The sequence below is a fragment of the Anomaloglossus baeobatrachus genome, chromosome 5, assembly GCF_048569485.1.
Source record: "Anomaloglossus baeobatrachus isolate aAnoBae1 chromosome 5, aAnoBae1.hap1, whole genome shotgun sequence".
Taxonomy (NCBI): Eukaryota; Metazoa; Chordata; class Amphibia; order Anura; family Aromobatidae; genus Anomaloglossus; species Anomaloglossus baeobatrachus.
In genome coordinates this window covers 539,416,355-539,436,899 of record NC_134357.1, presented here as the reverse complement: position 1 = coordinate 539,436,899, position 20,545 = coordinate 539,416,355, and the positions used below count along the sequence as shown (strand labels likewise).

The window sequence follows — 20,545 nt, the reverse complement described above, 5'->3', positions numbered from 1 at the left end:
CGGTGTCTTCTCAAGGCAGGTAAGTATATGGGACCCTGCGGAGAAATCCGCAGGAATAATTGACATCCTGCTGATTTTTCCGCAGGGAAATTCGCATTATTTCCGCTGCGGAAAAATCCGCAGTGTGGACACAGCAGTTCCCAAATGCCATAGAAATGGCTGGGGAGTAGCTGTGCTGCAGATTTTTGAAAACTGCGCGGAATTTCCGAGAAAAATCCATGGCAAATTCCGCGCATTTTCCGCAGCGTGGGCACATAGCCTAATGAATCAAGTTGTTCCCCAGTTACAGCAACAGCCTAATTCAAATGACCTTTATTTCCAATAACATGGGGCCCCTCCACATTATTCAAGAGTAGTCCGCGAGTACCTTGATGAAACATTTCCTAATAAATGGATTGACCGAAGAGGTCCACTTGATTGGCCGGCACATTCACCAGATTTGACCCCAACGTATTTTTTCTTTTGGGGAGTACTCAAGGACAAAGTTTATAGTTGAAAACCAAAAAGTGTCAGTGATTTGAAAAATTACATAAGAGATGCATTTCAAGAACTTAATACCCAAAGAGACTTGTGCAAAAATGTTTGTTGAAGCCGAAGAGGCAGACTTCAAAGCTGTGCAAATTGTAATGGAAAACAGTTTGACCACATGCGTTGATAACAGTTGAGAGCTTTTGTATCATTGTTCAGAATAAAATGTAGTTGTCAATGTTATGCTTGTGTTAGTAAATATAATTTTATATATAAATCAAAATAAATGTTATTTTCTGTCCACCTACCTTTGGACCACCCTGTATATGTACGGTATATATATATATATATATATATATATATATATATATATATATATACATATATATAAAGCTGAATGTGTGTGTGTCTGTATGTGTGTCTGTGTGTGTGTGTGTCCGGGATTGGCATCTGCACCGTCGCAGCTACAGCCACAAAATTTTGCACACTCACACTTCTGGACCCCGAGAGCGTCATAGGCTATGTTTTGAGGGGAAATGTTAACCCCGCGATTTACAGTTATTCACAAAAAACCTGCCTCCATTAGAGCGAATGGAGCTGGGAGCCACAGTGCAGCCAGAACTTCAGAAGAATGCGCAGCCACACCCTTATATGGAATGTTGGCGTGTCACAATGCAGCCAGGGAAAGAGACAGACACAGACAGGGTAAGAAACAGACATAGACAGGGTAAGAGACAGACACAAAGAGACAGACAAAGAGACAGACTGACAGGGAAAGAGAGAGACAGGTTAAGAGACAGACACAGACAGGTAAAGAGACAGACACAGGGAAACAGACAGACAGGGAGAGGGAAAGAGACAGACAGGGTAAGAGACAGACAAAGACAGGTAAAGAGACAAACACAGGGAAAGAGACAGAGGGAAAGAAACAGACAGGGAAAGAGAGGGAAAGAGACAGACAGGGAAAGTGACAGAGATAGATAGACAGACAGGGAAAGAGATAGATAGACAGACAGGGAAAGAGATTGAGACAGAGGGAGACAGAGACAGTTAGAGACAGACAGGGAAAGAGACAGACAGACAAAGAAATAGAGACAGAGATATATACAGAGGGGGAGACAGACATAATTACATTTATATCTATTTGTATTGTGGTGTTTGTGTGCAGAATACATTTTTGTTCATACAATCTATTTTATTAACAGCAATTATTAACCCGGGCGAAGTCGGGTAGTACAGCTAGTATATATTTATATGCATATACAATATATGTATATATATATATTTATATGCATATACAATATATGTATATATATATATATATATATATATATATATATATATATATATATACACCAGCTTTATAATTGTAATGATTTCATGACTAGCGTTTTAATGCTATTTTCTGGAATTTCTCAAGTTTTTAGTGGAGCAAAAGTCATACAGTAACTTTTTTTTTTATACTGTCATATATTTTAAGTATTTCTATAGGGTAAAATTCCATTTTGACTTTTACTTTACGCCCTCCAGTCCCAGCCACGACTGTTATGGACGAGATTATGCACTATTATGAGTTATATGAAGATATCCAAAAAAACAGGATTTAAGATGGTGTTTGAACTGCATTCAGACATCACAAGACTCAGACACTGTGGACTTTCATGTGACAAGTGAATCATGCTGACATAGCTTAATATAATGAGGAAGCAAGCACATTACAGTATATTTAATATCACAGAATAAGCTCTATGATAGTTTACCCAATAGGAGATGTGTTACGTATTATTGGCTCCTAGCCAATAATTCCTTTTAAATGTTTATCAACTTCCGTATTAAACAAGTCATATTTTCTATGCAGATCGGTGTCATATCTCTGGCCTGTATGGGATAAATAGTATGCATGCTACTAACAAATGACTCATGATTTGGATGCAGACAGTGTTAAGGTAGATGCACAATTAGATTGCATCACTGTAAATTTATGGCCTGCCTTAACACGACAGCGTCATTTTTGAAGAGTGGGTGGAGCCTCACAGGGAGAAGCGTAAGACTGTGTGCACACAGTGCGTTTTTGTTGCAGATTTGGTGTAGTTTGTAGCACAAATCTGCATGTCTATCTTTATGCCAGCTATGGCAGCAAAGTCAATGTAAATGCTGACATGCTGTGCGCACGTTATTATTTTTGCAGATTTGGTGCAGAAAATAATCTACAGCATGTGAATAGTTAGTGCGGTTTTCCTCTATTTTTTTAGCTCTTTAACCCATTGACTACATTCAGAAAAACATATGTTATAAAAATGTATCAAAGCGCATGTGTTTTTTGGTGCATTTTTCTGTCAGAAGGTGCAGATTTCATGGAGAACATTTCTGCACCAAATCTGCAACATGTCCACATAGCCTAACAGAGCGCAGCCAACAGAGTCATCATAATTTACAACATTGGTTTGGAGTTGATTTCTTGATAACCTCATTTTAGCTACTCCATTCTAGATGATTCACTAGTGAGCCGGCTAGATTGGAGTGCATTGAGGACCTCATCGTAGCCTCCACTCTGGACAGGTCGGTGCTGGGGTGACTAGAATGGAGTTTTTCAGAAGATTGGGCAGAGCCTCACAGGGAGAAGCGTAAGAGCACAGCAGAGTCGTAATAATTTACAATATTCGATTGTAGTTGATTTTTTGAGGACCTCATTTTAGCAACTCCATTCTAGATTATTCACTATTGAGCTGTATAGATTGTAGTAAAATTTTTGAGGACCTCATTTTAGCAACTCTATTCTAGATGATTTGAGCTGTCTAGATTGAAGTGGATTTTTTGAGGACCTCATGTTAGCAACTCCATTCTAGATGATTCACTAGTGAGCTGTCTAAATTGGAGTGGATTTTTTGAAGACCTCATTTTAGCAACTCCATTCTAGATGATTCGTTAGTGAGCCATCTAGATTGGAGTGGATTTTTTGATGATCTACCTGCAGCCTCCAACAGTGGCATACCACCAACAACGGCAGGTCACATGACCAATATGGGGCCCGTGAGTCAGGGGGGCCCGATTCCAGCCCTGGCACCACCCCATCTCCTGCGGGCCCCTTGCCGAGGATCGCACTTTCATTTATATCGGCATCATAGATACCAATACAATTGAAAGCAATGATGAGAGATGGAGCAGAACACTCCCTTTCTCATCATTCTCCCGCTGTGTGTCTGTGACACTCTGAGGTTTCAGCACAGAAGAGCGCAGTGACGTCACTACTGTGCGCCGTTGTGCTAAAATGTCAGAGCGGCAGAACAGTGGACACACGCTGAGGAGACCGGAGCAGTGGGGGAATGAGGAGAAGTGAGTATATTTGTGTATTTAATCAGGATGGCCAGAGGACTATGGGGCAGCATACTTCTATATGGGGGTTGCAAAAAAGTATATGGGGGCTGCATATAACTATATGTTAGCGCACAATACTATATTGGAGCACACAATATGGTCGTGCACTATATGGTGGCTGCATACTAGTATATGGCTTAATATAAGGGGTGCATACTATTATATGGAGAAATATAAGAGGTGTATACTACTATATGGAGGAATATAAGAGTTGTATAATATTATATGGAGGAATATAAGAGGTGCATAATACTATATGGAGGAATATAAGGGGTGCATAATACTATATGAAGGATATTTTTTACATAGAATATAGGGGTGCATTATACATGGACGACCATGGAGCTGCATAATACAATATGAAGAACTGGTTGTACCCCACCCCTTCACAGCTGAATGCACTTGTATGTGTATAAACTGAGACAGCTCAAAGTCTGCCCAAAGACTTTTGTCTGCCCCAATACAAGTATGCACCATATAAGTATGATGCATTGAATTAGGCCAGAGATATTATTATGATGCACATAGTATTCTACCATCACTTCTCTGCCATCTTCTAATCACCATGTCTATCTCCCCACAGGTATGTCAATTCCTTCATCCTGCTTTTCCATGAACTGACCTACTATCCCCTTCTGTCTGCTGTGTGTTTTAATACATGGTATGTCAATTCCTTCATCCTGCTTTTCCATGAACTGACCTACTATCCCCTTCTGTCTGCTGTGTGTTTTAATACATGGTATGTCAATTCCTTCATCCTGCTTTTCCATGAACTGACCTACTATCCCCTTCTGTCTGCTGTGTGTTTTAATACATGGTATGTCAATTCCTTCATCCTGCTTTTCCATGAACTGACCTGCTATCCCCTTCTGTCTGCTGTGTGTTTTAATACATGGTATGTCAATTCCTTCATCCTGCTTTTCCAATATATCTGACCTGTTCCCTCTTTACTTCAATATCTTCCTAGCACGCTGCAGCATCTGTGACCTCCCCCCCATGTTCCCCCACCTTCCTTTTATGACCTTTGTTTATTTTGCCTATGTGATGCTGTATCTGGCTTATTTGATTGAGTGATCAAGGGGTTCTTGTTGTACCCCACCCCTTCACAGCTGAACGCACTTGTATGTGTATAAACTGAGACAGCTCAAAGTCTGCCCAAAGACTTTTGTCTGCCCCAATACAAGTATGCACCATATAAGTATGATGCATTGAATTAGGCCAGAATTGGGCCGGAAGGGACCGGAAGGTAATTGACCACATAGTCAATGTAAACAATGTTCGTGTGTCTCTTAACTTTCACCTCTATAATACTTCACTTTCTACTGCCCCCTCTGATCCCTAAGCCCAGTAATGAGCTATTCATCTCTCCCTCCATCCTCCCCACCCATCTCACCTTTCCCTCAGACATTTTCCTCAATATTACACCCAGTGTCTCCAGACACACACGGCCACCTCACGGCCTTTCCTGCTCCCACCTACTAACACTCTCTCTGCTTCTCCTCACTGCTGGGGATATTGCTCCAAATCCTGGTCCTCCTCACCACATCCCTATTGTCACTTCAAACCCACATCCACAACCTAACACAAATTTCCGAACCCTCTCAAACCTCATACGCATCCACCCAGCCCCCGCTCCACCAGTCTCACTAAAAGGAGCTCTATGGAACGCTCGCTCTGTCTGCAACAAACTATCCTACATTCATGATCTTTTCATCACTAATAAACTATCCTTCCTCGCCATCACTGAAACTTGGCTCACCCCTTCTGACACTGCCTCTCCTGCTGCACTTTCTTATGGCGGTCTCCAACTCTCTCACACCACCCGCCCCAGTAACAAGCATGGTGGAGGAGTTGGTTTGCTCCTGTCTGACCAATGCTCCTTTACACCAATTCCACTACCACCCTCGGTTACTCTCCCATCTTTTGAGGTGCACTCCGTTCGCATCTACGCCCCCTCCAACCTTCAACTGGCTGTCATTTACCGCCCTCCAGGGCCAGCCACTGCCTTTTTTGATCATTTCACCACCTGGCTACTACACTTCCTTTCCAACGACATCCCCACCATCATCATGGGTGATTTCAATATCCCCATTGACACTTCCCACTCATCTGTCTCCAAACTTCTAACACTCGCTGCCTCCTTCGGCCTCACCCAATGGTCTTCTGCAGCTACTCACAAAGATGGCCACACGCTGGATCTCATCTTCACTCGCCTCTGTTCCCTATCTAACCTCTCTAACTCGCCTCTCCCCCTGTCTGACCACAACCTACTCACATTCTCTTCCCTCTCTTCTCCAACTACGCAACCCCCCCTCCACAAACTTTCACACCCTCGCAGAAATATAAAACACATTGATTTACACGCCCTTTCTCAGTCCCTTCTCCCTCTCACAGACATTGCATTTCTACACGATGCAGATGCTGCTGCAACTTTATACAACACTACAATCTCTGCAGCTCTCGAATCAGCCGCCCCCCTCACACACACCAAAACCCGCACAATCAACAGGCAACCCTGGCACACCAGTCAGACTAAAGAACTGAGACGGGCTTCCAGAATTGCTGAGCGCAGATGGAAGAGGTCTCATTCCACTGAGCACTTCATTGCATATAAAGAGTCCCTCACTACCTTCAAGTCCACACTCACTGCTGCAAAACACACCTACTTCTCATCCCTCATATCCTCTCTCTCTCATAACCCTAAACAGCTATTCAACACTTTTAATTCTCTCCTCCGTCCTCCAGCACCACCTCCCTCTCCTCTCCTCTCAGCTGAAGACTTTGCCTCTTTCTTCAAGCAGAAGGTTGACAACATCAGAGCAAGCTTTGGCCCACAATCACCACAGCCCCTCATCATAGCTACTCAGCCTTCTTCCTCCAAATCCAGCTTCTCCACCATGACAGAAATCAATCTTTCCACTCTACTCTCAAGATCACATCTAACAACCTGTGCACTGGACCCGCTCCCATCGCACCTCATCCCCAACATCACCGCAGTCCTCATCCCAGCCCTAACCCATCTCTTCAACCTATCACTAACAACTGGTGTATTCCCCTCATGCTTTAAACATGCTTCTATTACACCCATCCTCAAAAAGCCCTCCCTTGACCCATCCTCTGTGTCAAACTTTCGCCCCATATCCCTTCTCCCCTATGCCTCAAAACTACTAGAACAGCATGTCCATCTTGAACTGTCCTCATTCCTCTCCTCCTGCTCTCTCTTTGACCAGCTACAATCTGGCTTCCGACCGCATCATTCCACTGAAACTGCCCTAACTAAAGTCACTAACGACCTACTAACCGCCAAAACCAAGCGACACTACTCTATCCTCCTCCTCCTGGACCTGTCCTCTGCCTTCGACACAGTAGACCATTCCCTCCTACTACAGATTCTCTCATCTCTGGGCATCACAGACCTGGCCCTATCTTGGATATCCTCATACCTCACCGACCGAACTTTCAGCGTCTCCCATTCTCACACCACTTCCTCATCTCGCCCCCTATCTGTCGGTGTTCCCCAAGGCTCAGTTCTTGGACCCCTGCTTTTCTCCATCTACACCTTCGGCCTGGGACAGCTCATAGAGTCCTATGGCTTCCAGTATCATCTCTATGCCGATGACACACAGATCTACCTCTCTGGACCTGACATCACCTCTCTACTAACCAGAATCCCACAATGTCTGTCTGCTATTTCATCCTTCTTCTCTGCTCGATTCCTAAAACTTAACATGGACAAAACAGAATTCATTGTCTTTCCTCCTCCTCACTCATCTCCTCCAACAAGCCTTTCCATCAAACTCGATGGTTGCTTACTCTCCCCAGTCTCACAAGCTCGTTGCCTTGGAGTGACCCTCGACTCTGCTCTATCCTTCAAGCCACACATCCAAGCCCTCTTCACCTCATGCCGATTACAACTCAAAAACATCTCCCGGATCCGTGCTTTCCTTAACCAAGAATCAGCAAAAACATTAGTGCATGCCCTCATCATCTCCCGCCTCGACTACTGCAACCTCCTGCTCTCTGGCCTCCCTTCCAACACTCTTGCACCCCTCCAATCTATCCTAAACTCTGCGGCCCGCCTAATCCACCTCTCCCCTCGCTACTCCCCAGCCTCGCCACTCTGCCAATCCCTTCACTGGCTTCCCATCACCCAACGACTCCAGTTCAAAACACTAACCATGACATACAAAGCCATGCACAACCTGTCTCCTCCCTACATCTGTGACCTAGTCTCCCGGTACCTACCTGCACGCAACCTCAGATCCTCACAAGATCTCCTTCTCTGCCCCTCCCTTATCTCCTCTTCCCACAATCGCGTACAAGATTTCTCCCGTGCATCCCCCCTACTCTGGAACGCTCTACCTCCGCACATCAGACTCTCCCCTACCGTGGAAAGCTTCAAGAGGAACCTCAAGACCCATCTCTTCCAACAAGCCTACAACCTACAATAGCCCTCAGTCCAGTAGACCACTGCGCAACCAGCTCTGTCCTCACCTATCGTACCATCACCCATTCCCTGTAGACTGTGAGCCCTCGCGGGCAGGGTCCTCTCTCCTCCTGTACCAGTCTGTTATGTACTGTTAATGATTGTTGTACGTATACCCTTTCACTTGTAAAGCGCCATGGAATAAATGGCGCTATAATAATAAATAATAATAATAATAATAATAATAATAACTATGGGGTGCATTATAATACATATAAGACTATGGGGGCTGCATTATATGGAAGACTAATGGGGTTACCTTATACATGGACTATAGGGGTACATTATACATGGTGGATTATGAGGCTGCATAATACAATATGAAGCACACCTTTTGCATGGACAATAGGGGTACATTATACATGGAGGAGTATGGGGCTGCATAATACAATATGAAGGACTATGGGGCTGCATTATATGAGGACCAATGGGGTTACCTTACACATGGTCCATGGGGCTGTATTATAATACATGAAGGACTATGGGGTAAATACAATATGAAGGACTATGGGGACTGCATTATAATACATGTAGGACTATGGGGGTGCATTATAATAAATGGAAAACTATGAGGTGCAGTATACTATATGGAAGACTATGGGGTGCAGTATAATACATGGAGAACTATGGGGGCAGTATAATATATGGAGGACTATGGGGTGCAGTATAATAGATGCAGGACTATGGGGTTTAGTATAATATACAGAGGACTTTGGGGGCTGAATTATAATACATGGAGGACTATGGGCAGTGCATTATACAGTAATACATGGAGTACTATGGGGGCTGCATTATAATATATGCAAGACTATAGGGCCTTCATTATTATACATGGAAGACTATGGGGTCTTCATTATAATACATGGAGAGCTATGGAGTGCATTATAATGCATGCAGGACTATGGTGGCTGTATTATAATATATGAAGGACTATGAGGGCTACCTTACATAGACTGTGGGGGTGCATTATAAAACATGGACGACTATGGGGGTGCATTATAATACATGCAGGACTATGGTGGCTGCATTATAATATACGGAGGACTATGTGGTGCAATATAATATATGGAGGTGAATCATCATGAAATGGAAAGACCGCAAGGGGAAGGGGAGGTGCTTGTGTGGCGCCCTAGATAAACCAGGACGTCACAGGTACTGCAACAACACACCCCACACCCCGGTTAGGCACATCAGCCGCACACACAAATCCTTGTTGCCTCCCTCCAGGGGCTGATGTCCACACCAGGTGGGGCGGGGCCAGGCGGTTGGCCCCGCCCATCGAGGAGTTCACAGTCCTGGAGGCGGGAAAAGGAGTTCAGTTTTGGAGTTGAGGGAAGTGGTAGTTGAGCAGCAGGCTGCGGACCCCAACCAGGCTGGGAGTCGCCTTTAAACCGGTCAAATCCGTTAGCGAAGGGAACCTCCGGGGTTTCTCAGCAACAAAGTCCCGATTGAAGGCAACCGTCCAAACCGTGAGGGAGATAAAGCTACCGCCAGAGCTAGAGCTCCCAGGGCCAGTGCCTGCGGGCAAAAGGGCTCCTCCGGCATCTATACGCTGGGGAGCGGGTCACCGGTGGGAAGCCATCGGGACCGAAAACACACAGAAGGTGCAGGGAAAGGCAGCCATCACCAACCGACCGGGAGTAGCCAAAGCAGCCGGCTGCGGGACCCGTCCATCCAGCCGTTTGTTTTACCGGAGACTCTGTGTTCATTCCTGGCTGAGTGAGTACCACCGTGCCGTCCGGCACCGCGCTGCCCCCACGACCCTGCACCTGACCTGCCCTGCATTCCTCCCTTCACCCCTCACCGGGCCCCGGGACCACAAACCCCTACCCACAGAGGGGGAAAACATCCCAGCTGCTCCCTAACAACGCTCCCGAGATCCCCGTCACCAGCAGCGGTGGTGCCCCAATCTCACCACGACCCGTGGGTGACGTCACGAACTCAATCCCCAAACCAAACCAACCCCTTTCACTCACGGGCGAGGAGCGCCGCTCGAGTCCCCAGATCTGGCCCACCGCTCGAGCCACGAGCAGCGCACCCCCCGCCCGCGACAACTTGGCGTCACGAACAGGATCTTACCGTTCTACCGGCGGGTAGAAGTGCGCCTTGTGTCCCACCGGAGGTGTCCGGCCGAAAAATTTCAGAAGCCGTCATTTTGGGCGCGAAGATTTCCCCGCTCGAGCGTCTTCCCGGGCAGTGGAGGCGCGAAAGCCGAAGCTCCGCCCCTGAAGAGGAGGTACTAAGAGAAAACCAAGGGGGGACGGATGGCGGCCGGCCGCATGTAGCCGAGGCTGCAGAAGGACGGGGACGCCAGGACTCCGTGCTAACACCGTTCCTGGAACCCCAAAACCACGGCACCATGTCCACTCCGCTGGTGCCGCCGGAAGCCCAGCCGCCCATGCCCGGGACAGCGGCATGGATTAGGGGCCGAATGGCGGGAATCTGTCAGCGTTACCGGAGTCAGATATGTCTACTGATGGAGCAGTGGACCGCAGAGGTGGAGGAGTTAGCTGTGGTCGCCCGGGTGTACGGGATGGAGGCTATGGCAGAGGAGCTGGTGAGTGACCACGCGCCTGTGTCCCTGAGGGACCAGCCGCTGCGGCTGAGGGACCCGGTCTACCCCCGGCCTCTGGACAGCCCCCGTCTTCCCTGCCCGCGCGGCCCGCCGCTGCTGGTCCATCTGGCTTGCGTCTCCTCGCAGTGGCAGACGAAGGAGTAGTGAGCCCGGAGCCTGCGTCAGCTGGCGGCAACCCGCCTGGCGCAGAGACGGATGATAGTGACTCCGGGCCGGACACGGAACCTGTCTCGGAAGAGGAGGGGATTGCTAGCTTGCATGACATGGAGGCCACCTACATCCCACGGAGTGGCAATAATGGCTATCGGGCGGCCCCTCCCCGTCGCGCCTGTTATGCGCTGGAGGGGCTGGTGCCCGTGTTTTTCCACCCGGGGTCGGATGAGGAGCAAGGAAGCGAGCAGTGAGTCAGCGGTTTCCCCGATTCACCGTTGGGACCACCAGTACCGTTGTTGTGTGAGTAAATGAAAAAAAAATGAATGAATCAACCGAAGTTAACCTGATTAGAAACCGTGATTGAACCGGCCGTTGCCGGCAAGTTTGTCCCTGGAGGGACTCTTTGAACCCTGTGTAAGAAACTGCTTACGGACACGCCCGAGAACTTGCAGGGCAACCACAAACTTAGTGGAATGTAAATAAAATGTTGGCATTTTTCCGTGACCGCCTCCGGAGAGGCTGTTTTGGAGGATGGGCCTGGAGGAAATGGATGGCCCAGGCCCGCCACTACCGCAACCGGTGGCGATCCTCCGGGGGTCAGGGGTCCCCCATGGACGTGGGTCCCCTTAAAGAGACCGTACCCGCTCGGGCAGCTTGGTGATGGACTGGGGCAAGGGGTGCTGCCCATTTGCTTAGGGGCAGCATCAGGGCCAGGTTGTTTGGGTGGGGGGAAGAGCGGAAGCCGTTGTTAATAAAAATTGACTACCGTTAGTAACTTTAAAGAAAGTGCCTCCCGTAAGGGAAGTTTTAAGAAAAATGCTTATGTTGAAATGTTTGCCGTTACCTTGTTATTTATATTTTTCAGTTGTGAAAATAAAACCGGTGATGGACGGGCAGCCCGCGGACGGTCTGCATTTAACCAAGGGGGAATGTGGCGCCCTGGACAAGCCAGGACGTCACAGGTACTGCAACAACACACCCCACACCCCGGTTAGGCACATCAGCCACACACACAAATCCTTGTTGCCTCCCTCCAGGGGCTGATATCCACACCAGGTGGGTCGGGGCCAGGTGGTTGGCCCCGCCCATCGAGGAGTTCACAGTCCTGGAGGCGGGAAAAGGAGTTAGTTCAGTTTTGGAGTTGAGGGAAGTGGTAGTTGAGCAGCAGACTGACCGTGTCCGGGTACGTGGCCCGGGCACATACAGCAAAGTTGGCAGACGGTGGTGGCCGTCTGCAGGAGAGGCCTATCGACGCGGAACCGTAGGGCCGGGGCTGGGCGGTGGCCCACCGGTACCGAGCCGGGGAGTGAAGAGAAGCCAGCACCAAACCGGCAGGGCTGCGGACCCCGACCAGGCTGAGAGTCACCGTAAAACCGGTCAAATCCGTTAATGAAGGGAACCTCCAGGGTTTCTCAGCGACAAAGTCCCGATTGAAGGCAACCATCCAAACCGTGAGGGAGATAAAGCTACCGCCAGAGCTAGAGCTCCCAGGGCCAGAGCCTGTGGGCAAAAGGGCTCCTCCGGCATCTATACGCTGGGGAGCGGGTCACCGGTGAGAAGCCATCGGGACCGAAAACACACAGAAGGTGCAGGGAAAGGCAGCCATCACCAACCGACCGGGAGTAGCCAAGACAGCCGGCTGCGGGACCCGTCCATCCAGCCGTTTGTTTTACCGGAGACTCTGTGTTCATTCCTGGCTGAGTGAGTACTACCATGCCGTCCGGCACCGCGCTGCCCCCGCGACCCTGCACCTAACCTGCCCTGCATTCCTCCCTTCACCCCTCACCGGGCCCCGGGACCACCAACCCCTACCCACGGAGGGGAAAAACATCCCAGCTGCTCCCTAACAACGCTCCCGGGATCCCCGTCACCAGCAGCGATGGTGCCCCAATCTCACCACGACCCGTGGGTGGCGTCACGAACTCAATCCCCAAACCAAACCAACCCCTTTCACTCACGGGCGAGGAGCGCCGCTCGAGTCCCCGGATCCGGCCCACTGCTCGAGCCACCGAGCAGCAGCAGCCGGACCCAAGCAGCAAGCACAGGCGAGCAGCGCACCCCCCGCCCGCGACACTTGTGCCCAAAAGGAGGAGTTATTCAGATTCATTGCAGTGGGCGCCGGCTGCAAAACGCACCATTCTTCTTGTTTTGGCTCTGCAAAACAGCCTTTTCAAGGGTTGTCTTGGGTGACAAAATGTCTTCTGTAGGCGTGGGTTTGTCTACATCTCCCTAAGATGTGGCCAGCATAGGCCAGGGTGCTACCCAAGGCCGAAACCAATTCGTGTTATCGCTTCTCGGCCTTTTGGCTAAGATCAAGTGTAGTTTGGGAGGGCACTACCTTGGTTGGTGCTGGAAGGTGCCTGGGTTTGCACTACTGCTGGCCTTGGGGGAGTGTGCATCGTAGGATGTCATAGCCCTCTTGTGCCGGACGGTTTCCTGGGCAACGAGAGGCGGTCACTTTTTTATTTTCAAGCTCATCCTTAAAAAAAAAAAAAAGTCTGTTCTTATCAGTTTAATATCTGATATGTCCCCTATCTGGGGACCATATATTAAATGGACTTTTTGAACAGGGAGATGGAAGAAGAGCTTGCTCTGTCCACTCCACGCATTGACCTGGTATTGCAGTACCTCCAGGACCGGTGCACCCCTTCTTAACCCAGTTTCCAAAAGCAGAACTCAATTCACCTGATCAATATTAGCCCGATTAATGAATTGAAAGAAGGCAAACCACTTCATATGCACCTCAATTTGGCCCATTCACTTTTGACACTTTACCCTTTTTTATCTTTCACACTTTTTACTTGCCTTATTCAACCAAAAGCTGCGCCAAGTAGCAAACTCATCAACACTCAACTTGACCAACTCTGCTATGTCCCGTGCAGTTTCTTGTTCTCAATCTTAACTAGATCATTTGCAATTGAATGGAATAGATCCCTTTTGGACAAAGTGGATTCAGCTGCTGCTGCAGTTGTGGCGCCCTGGACAAGCCAGGGGCCACAGAGAACAACACCAACACACCCCACACTCCCGGTCAGGCACACCGAAGTCAGACAAAAACCCTTGTTGCCTTCCTCCAGGGGCTGATGTTCACACCAGGGGGGTGGGCCAGGCGGTTGGCCCCGCCCACTGAGGAGTTCACAGTCCTGGAGGCGGGAAAAGCAGACAGATAGAGTTTGGAAGTGAAAGTGGAAGGAAGGAAAGTGGTAGTAGAGCAGACTGAAGTTGGTCCGGGTGTGTGGCCCGGACGGATCAGCAAGGTTGGCAGACGGTGGTGACCGTCTGCAGGAATGGCCTATTGGAGCTAACCGTAAGAACCGTGGACGGGCGGTGGCCCGACGGTATCGGACCGGTACGCAAAGAGAAGCCAGCACCATCCGGCAGGGGCTTACGGACCCCGGCAAGGCTAGGAGTCGCCGTGAATTTGCCAAATCCGTTAGCGAAGGGAACCTCCTGGGTTTCCCAGCAGCCAAGTTCCGACAGAAGACAACCGTCCAACCGAGACAGGGAAACACAGTCACGGCCAAGGCTAAAGTTCCCAGGGCCAGAGCCTGCGGGCAAAAGGGGCTTCTCCAGCAACCATCCAAGCTGGGGAGCGGGTTACCGGTGGGAACCCATTGGAACCGTTTACAGTACACAGGTGCAGGGAAAGGCAGTCACCATCAACCTGCCGGGAGAAACAACACCGCAGCCGTCTGTGGGACCCGTTCATCCAGTCGTGTGTTTTACCGAGAACTGTGTCCTCATCATTGGCTGAGTGAGTACCACCGTGCCGTGCGGCACAGTGCTGCCCCCGCGACCCTGCACCTCACCAGGCCCCGTAACCCGCCTGCCATCCATCCCTACCCCATCACCGGGCCCCGGGAAAACCAACCACCTACCCACGGAGGGGAGCACTAACATCAAACCTGCTCCCTGTCACCGCTCCCGGGATACCCGTCCAGAGCAGCGGTGGTGTCACCAACTTCACCACAACCGTGGGTGGCGTCACGGACAATAACCAAATCCCCACCATCCAATCAAGTCCCCTTTTCACTCACAGGCGAGGAGCGCCGCTCGAGTCCCCGGGATCCGGCCCACCGCTCGAGCCACCACGGAGCCGGACCCGAGCAGTGGGAGAGCGCAGCATCCCCTCCTCCGCCCGCGACAACTTGGCGTCACGAACAGGATCCTACCGTTCTACCAACTGGTGGAAGTGCGCCTTGTGTAACCGCCGGAGGTGTCCGGACAAAAAATTTGACAAGCCGCCATCTTGGGCGCGAAAAGTTCCCGCTCGAGCGTCTCCTCGAGTAGTGGAGGCGCGAAGGCCAAAACCCCGCCCCTGTAGAGGAGGAGCCGGAAAGAGACTAAGGGGGACTGATGGCGTCTGGCCGCATGTAGCCCGCGGCTATGAAAGCAGAGACGCCAGGACTCTGCGGCGATACTGGGTTCCTGGAAGACCTTATTGCCAAGATGCACCATCCGACTACCAACGATGACGCTTCCGCGCCCGGCACGGCGATGTGGCTGAGAGACCGGACCGCCCCGCTGAGTAACCGTCTGCAAGCCCACATGCAACTCCTCCTGGAGGAGTGGGAGACCGACATGGCGGACGTGGTGGCTGCTATGCGGAGACGCGAGGTGGAAGAGGATTTGGAAGGGAGGGTGAGTGACGCACGCCCCTGTAACCCTAGTGGGTCAGTCATCGCGGCCGAGGGACCCGGTCCATCCCCGCTCGCCCTGCCTCCTCCCCCACTACCCGTGTTAGCTTCTGCCGCCCCGCCACTAGGCCCGCTACCCGTTCAACCGGTAGCGATACCCTGCCAATCCGCCTCGGCAGACCGACTGGCTGCAGACACGCGGAGCCGGCCTGAATCACCCCTGTGGGAACCGCCAGGATCGCAGCCCCTTAGTGAAGACGTATCAGAGGCCTCGGCCAGGATGGCACCAGGCACTGTGCCCGAGCCCGGGACAGTGGAGTGGATGAAGGCCAGAATAAAGGAGTTCAACCAACGCCAGCAGAACCAGATATGCCTTATGATGGAGCAGTGGACCAATGAGGTGGAGATGCTGATTGCGACTGCCCCGATGTACGGGATGGGAACAGATGTGACGGAGCCGACAGGTGACCCACGTCCCTATGTCCTACCAGGACCGGCCACTGCGGCTGAGAGGCCCGGCCCAGTTTCGACCCACGCATCGCCCTTACCATTACTTATGGGGTGCCTCAGCGTGAACCCACCTGACCTACTGCCCCACACTACCGCAGAAAGATCTGATGTGCTGGATACTGGGAGCCGGGAGGCTGCGGCAACCCGCCTGATGCAGAGACAAGTGATAGTGACTCCAGCTCCGGTGCTGAGCCCACCCCTGGAAGTGAGGCGGAAAGCGAACGTCTCCGCTACGTGGGAGAACCGGTGGTTTATTACACCCCGTGCAATGGTGGAAACGGATACCGGGCACCCCTTTCACAGCAGGCCTGTCACTGCATGTTTGATATGCTGGTGGCGGAGGATGAGGCCGACTCAGAGGAATCAGAGTGATGGCAGTGGAGTCCCATTGCAATTGTCCCCGTTGGGACCACCAGTGTTAAAAGTACCGTTTAAAAGAATGATAAGTAAATGATTAACCGAAGATTCACCTGATTGACAAACCGAGATTGAGACCGGTCGTTGCCGGCACCGTTGTCCCCGTGGGGACTGTCTACAAGTGTTGCATAAGGGACTCCTTATGGACAAGCCTCAGAACTAGCAAGGCAACCACGAACTTGTGGCTTGTAAGTAAAAATGTTGTTTTATGGTTTTCACCGTTGCCGCCTCCGGAGAGGCAGATTGGAGGAAGGGCCCGCAGTGGAGCAGGCTGGGGCCCAGCCACCACCGGAACCGGTGGCGATCCTCTGGGGGTTTTAGAGGGATCCCCATGGACGTGGGTCCCCTGAAAAGGACAGAACCCGCTCGGGCAACTTGTGCTGGACTGGGGTCAAGGGGTGCTGCCTGTTTGCTTAGGGGCAGCATCAGGGCCAGGTTGCTTGGGTGGGAGAGAGCGGAAGCCGTAACAGTTTTGCAACGTTAAAGTAAGAGTACCTCCCGATGTGGGAAGATGTTATTTTAATTGTAATCTCTGTTTTACCGTTTATCTTTTCAGTTGTGAAAATAAAACCGGTGATGGACAGGCAGCCCGCGGACGGTCTGCATTTTACTAAGGGGGAATGTGGCCCCCTGGACAAGCCAGGGGCCACAGAGAACAACACCAACACACCCCACACTCCCAGTCAGGCACACCGAAGTCAGACAAAAACCATTGTTGCCTTCCTCCAGGGGCTGATGTTCACACCAGGGGGGTGGGCCAGGCGGTTGGCCCCGCCCACCGAGGAGTTCACAGTCCTGGAGGCGGGAAAAGCAGACAGATAGAGTTTGGAAGTGAAAGTGGAAGGAAGGAAAGTGGTAGTAGAGCAGACTGAAGTTGGTCCGGGTGTGTGGCCCGGACGGATCAGCAAGGTTGGCAGACGGTGGTGACCGTCTGCAGGAGTGGCCTATTGGAGCTAACCGTAAGGACCGTGGATGGGCAGTGGCCCGGCGGTACCGGACCGGTACGCAAAGAGAAGCCAGCACCATCCGGCAGAGGCTTACGGACCCCGGCAAGGCTAGGAATCGCCGTGAATTTGCCAAATCCGTTAGCGAAGGGAACCTCCTGGGTTTCCCAGCAGCCAAGTCCCGACAGAAGGCAACCGTCCAACCGAGCGAGGGAAACACAGTCACCGCCAAGGCTAAAGTTCCCAGGGCCAGAGCCTGCGGGCAAAAGGGGCTCCTCCAGCAACCATCCAAGCTGGGGAGCGGGTTACCGGTGGGAACCCATTGGAACCGTTTACAGTACACAGGTGCAGGGAAAGGCAGTCACCATCAACCTGCCGGGAGAAACAACACTGCAGCCGTCTGTGGGACCCATCCATCCAGCCGTGTGTTTTACTGAGAACTGTGTCCTCATCATTGGCTGCGTGAGTACCACCGTGCCGTGCGGCACAGCGCTGCCCCCGCGACCCTGCACCTCACCAGGCCCCGTAACCCGCCTGCCATCCATCCCTACCCCATCACCGGGCCCCGGGACAACCAACCCCCTACCCACGGAGGGGAGAACTAACATCAAAGCTGCTCCCTGTCACCGCTCCCGGGATCCCCATCCAGAGCAGCGGTGGTGTCACCAACTTCACCACAACCGTGGGTGGCGTCACGGACAATAACCAAATCCCCACCATCCAATCAAGTCCCCTTTTCACTCACGGGCGGGGAGCGCCGCTCGAGTTCCCGGGATCCGGCCCACCGCTCGAGCCACCACCGAGCAGCAGCAGCAGCCGGACCCGAGCAGTGGGAGAGCGCAGCGTCCCCTCCTCCGCCCGCGACACAGTGACTGCAGGTGTGAGAACATGCAGAATTGACATCAGGTGATATCTATCAGCTTCCACTCCAATTAAAGGTACCGTTTAATTCCTACCATGCATTTAATTTTTTGGTGTTTTCTTTGAGCAATGATGATCTGTTTCCTGCTCTCTTGGCTCCCTCTCCTGGATGCAGAGCTTGCTTGCTCTTGGACTTTCAAAAAGAGAGGTCATGATAGACATTTAGCTGCTGAGCCCAATTGGGGAGAGCCATGGTTGATAAATGTGTTGCACACTGCTGCGAAGCATGATACGGCAATATAAGTAACGTCTAATACTACGAATGGGCGGCGTATGAAATTAATTCGTACTTTCATTAAGCATACTTAAACGGCTAATCGGGAAAAGACAAATTGTAAAAAGCCTTCTCAGAAAGCCCCGCTCTACCTTTTGTTAGTAAGCTTTTCTGTAGTCTGCCTGTTGATGTATTTTCCGTTTAAACAGTGTACAACATGAAGAGACGGAACACTGGCGTGTCACGATGCCCCCCGCTGACATCACAATAGCGCTACTGTCTAGAAAGCCAGCTGCGCAGCAGTAGTTGCTCTTTGGGTGGGATGGTGAGCTAGGGGAAGGAGGGGTCAAACACTTTTCTTCCCGGGTGGTAGGGGGATGACAGGGGAAAAGATGCGGGTGGTGGGAGGGGTGCAGAGGGCCGGGATTGGGGGCTGGTAGGGGAAGGGAAAAGATTAGGGTTTGGTTTTGTGGAAGGGCTTTCTACGGGTAAGGATGGGAAAGCGTGGCAGTGACAGAAAGTAAGGCAGCCTGTTCTGTCCTTTCCTGTCCTGTCTTTTTGTATCATGAAATGGAAAAACCGCAAGGGGAAGGGGAGGTGCTTGTGCCCAAAAGGAGGAGTTATTCAGATTCATTGCAGTGGGCGGCGGCTGCAAAACGCACCATTCTTCTTGTTTTGGCTCTGCAAAACAGCCTTTTCAAGGGTTGTCTTGGGTGACAAAATGTCTTCTGTAGGCGTGGGTTTGTCTCCATCTCCCTAAGAAGTGGCCAGCATAGGCCAGGGTGTCACCCGAGGCCGAAACCAATTCGGGTTATCGCTTCTCGGCCTTTTGGCTAAGATCAAGTGTAGTTTTGGAGGACGCTACCTTGATCGGTGCTGGACGGTGCCTGGGATTGAACAACTGCCGGCCTTGGGGGAGTGTGTGCGCCTTCTGGTGACACATAGCCCTCTTGTGCCTGGACGGTTCCCAGGCAACGGGAGGCGATCACCTTTGTTATTTTGAAGTCCTACCGATAAACAGAAAAAGAAAAAAAATCTGTTCTTATCAGTTTAATATCTGATACGTTCCCTATCTGGGGACCATATATTAAATGGATTTTTAGAACAGGGAGATGGAAGAAGAGCTTCTCTGCTTCTCTTCTCTTGCTCTGTCCACTCCACGCATTGACCTGGTATTGCAGTACCTCCAGGACCGGTGCACCCCTTCTTAACCCAGTTTCCAAAAGCAGAACTCAATTCACCTGATCAATATTAGCCCGATTAATGAATTGAAAGAAGGCAAACCACTTGATATGCACCTCAATTTGGCCCATTCACTTTTGACACTTTTTACTTGCTTTATTCAACCAAAAGCTGCGCAAATAGCAAACTCATCACCACTCAACTTGACCAACACTGCTATGTCCCGTGCAGTTTCTTGTTCTCAATCTTAACTAGATCATTTGCAATTGAATGGAATAGATCCCTTTTGGACAAAGTGGATTCAGCTGCTGCTGCAGTGACTGCAGGTGTGAGAACATGCAGAATTGGCATCAGGTGATATCTATCAGCTGCCACTCCAATTAAAGTTATTGTTTTATTCCTACCATGTAGTGTTTTTCGGTGTTTTCTTTGAGCAATGATGGTCTGTTTCCTGCTCTCTTGGCTCCCTCTCCTGGAGGCAGAGCTTGCTTGCTCTTGGACTTTCAAAAAAGGGGGGGTCATGATAGACATTTAGCTGCTGAGCACAATTGGGGACAGCCATGGTTGATGAATGTGTTGCACACTGCTGCGAAGCATGATACGGCAATATAAGTAACGTCTAATACTACGAATGGGCGGCCTATGAAATGAATTCGTACTTTC

The 20,545-nt window shown here is 50.7% G+C and overlaps 1 non-coding gene and 1 pseudogene across 1 annotated transcript; both read left to right on the top strand.

The window, feature by feature from the left end:
- The first annotated feature begins 13,510 nt into the window (after positions 1-13,510).
- Positions 13,511-13,707, top strand: LOC142313420 (U2 spliceosomal RNA). Its single transcript, XR_012754457.1, has one exon. It is a non-coding gene; the product is annotated as a U2 spliceosomal RNA (small nuclear RNA).
- Positions 13,708-19,684: 5,977 nt separating this feature from the next.
- Positions 19,685-19,906, top strand: LOC142313437 (U2 spliceosomal RNA; annotated as a pseudogene).
- Positions 19,907-20,545: the final 639 nt, after the last annotated feature.